Source organism: Arachis ipaensis, chromosome B7 (genome assembly GCF_059453495.1).
Source record: "Arachis ipaensis isolate K30076 ecotype BB chromosome B7, ASM5945349v1, whole genome shotgun sequence".
Classification (NCBI taxonomy): Eukaryota; Viridiplantae; Streptophyta; class Magnoliopsida; order Fabales; family Fabaceae; genus Arachis; species Arachis ipaensis.
This window is the reverse complement of record NC_142442.1, coordinates 51,760,001-51,762,500: the sequence shown is the minus strand read 5'-3', so window position 1 is coordinate 51,762,500 and position 2,500 is coordinate 51,760,001.

The following is a 2,500-nucleotide window of genomic DNA, read 5'->3' as shown; positions in this document are numbered from 1 at the left end:
TCCATCCTCCAAATTTGGTGAATTTACACCGTGCCGATTTTTTTTGACGATTTTTTTACCGCCCGGAATGCCGGAAATTCAAAAAAAATGAAAAACGGAGCAAACCTGCGATTTTTGACCTGGATTTTTTTGTGCAGCCTTCACATAATATTACCAAGGTTCCCTCAAAATTTCACGAAAAATGCACGAGCCAATTCTGAGATATGAAAATTTGGCTCCTCCGTTGCAACGCTCCGAGCCATCGTTGCAACGGCGGGTGCCTCCGTGGGGGGCGGGGGAGCCCGGCGGCACACCACAACCACAACGTGCTTGCTAGTGTGCCTAGGGGATGGCAAGGCAACGTGCATCTTGCTGGCATTGCGCCCAGCAAGCCTTTGGGCAACTCGAGTTTCAGCATCACGACACCCCTCCCCCCTATATAATAGGCTGCCGAGCCATTACCAAAGTGCCACGGGTAGACGTCCTTTTCCGTGAGGAGACATACTAAGGGAAAGTGCTCTAGAGGTCGAATTTTGACGCCGTTTTTTGCAACAACCTCTAGAAAAATAAGATCTTTCCATTCTCCAAATTTGGTGAATTTACACCGTGCCGATTTTTTTTGACGATTTTTTTACCGCCCGGAATGCCGGAAATTCAAAAAAAATGAAAAACGGAGCAAACCTGCGATTTTTGACCTGGATTTTTTTGTGCAGCCTTCACATAATATTACCAAGGTTCCCTCAAAATTTCACGAAAAATGCACGAGCCAATTCTGAGATATGAAAATTTGGCTCCTCCGTTGCAACGCTCCGAGCCATCGTTGCAACGGCGGGTGCCTCCGTGGGGGGCGGGGGAGCCCGGCGGCACACCACAACCACAACGTGCTTGCTAGTGTGCCTAGGGGATGGCAAGGCAACTTGCATCTTGCTGGCATTGCGCCCAGCAAGCCTTTGGGCAACTCGAGTTTCAGCATCACGACACCCCTCCCCCCTATAATAGGCTGCCGAGCCATTACCAAAGTGCCACGGGTAGACGTCCTTTTCCGTGAGGAGACATACTAAAGGAAAGTGCTCTAGAGGTCGAATTTTGACGCCGTTTTTTGCAACAACCTCTAGAAAAATAAGAACTTTCCATCCTCCAAATTTGGTGAATTTACACCGTGCCGATTTTTTTTGACGATTTTTTTACCGCCCGGAATGCCGGAAATTCAAAAAAAATGAAAAACGGAGCAAACCTGCGATTTTTGACCTGGATTTTTTTGTGCAGCCTTCACATAATATTACCAAGGTTCCCTCAAAATTTCACGAAAAATGCACGAGCCAATTCTGAGATATGAAAATTTGGCTCCTCCGTTGCAACGCTCCGAGCCATCGTTGCAACGGCGGGTGCCTCCGTGGGGGGCGGGGGAGCCCGGCGGCACACCACAACCACAACGTGCTTGCTAGTGTGCCTAGGGGATGGCAAGGCAACGTGCATCTGGCTGGCATTGCGCCCAGCAAGCCTTTGGGCAACTCGAGTTTCAGCATCACGACTCCCCTCCCCCCTATAATAGGCTGCCGAGCCATTACCAAAGTGCCACGGGTAGACGTCCTTTTCCGTGAGGAGACATACTAAAGGAAAGTGCTCTAGAGGTCGAATTTTGACGCCGTTTTTTGCAACAACCTCTAGAAAAATAAGAACTTTCCATCCTCCAAATTTGGTGAATTTACACCGTGCCGATTTTTTTTGACGATTTTTTTACCGCCCGGAATGCCGGAAATTCAAAAAAAATGAAAAACGGTGAAAACCTGCGATTTTTGACCTGGATTTTTTTGTGCAGCCTTCACATAATATTACCAAGGTTCCCTCAAAATTTCACGAAAAATGCACGAGCCAATTCTGAGATATGAAAATTTGGCTCCTCCGTTGCAACGCTCCGAGCCATCGTTGCAACGGCGGGTGCCTCCGTGGGGGGCGGGGGAGCCCGGCGGCACACCACAACCACAACGTGCTTGCTAGTGTGCCTAGGGGATGGCAAGGCAACGTGCATCTTGCTGGCATTGCGCCCAGCAAGCCTTTGGGCAACTCGAGTTTCAGCATCACGACACCCCTCCCCCCTATAATAGGCTGCCGAGCCATTACCAAAGTGCCACGGGTAGACGTCCTTTTCCGTGAGGAGACATACTAAAGGAAAGTGCTCTAGAGGTCGAATTTTGACGCCGTTTTTTGCAACAACCTCTAGAAAAATAAGATCTTTCCATCCTCCAAATTTGGTGAATTTACACCGTGCCGATTTTTTTTGACGATTTTTTTACCGCCCGGAATGCCGGAAATTCAAAAAAAATGAAAAACGGAGCAAACATGCGATTTTTGACCTGGATTTTTTTGTGCAGCCTTCACATAATATTACCAAGGTTCCCTCAAAATTTCACGAAAAATGCACGAGCCAATTCTGAGATATGAAAATTTGGCTCCTCCGTTGCAACGCTCCGAGCCATCGTTGCAACGGCGGGTGCCTCCGTGGGGGGCGGGGGAGCCCGGC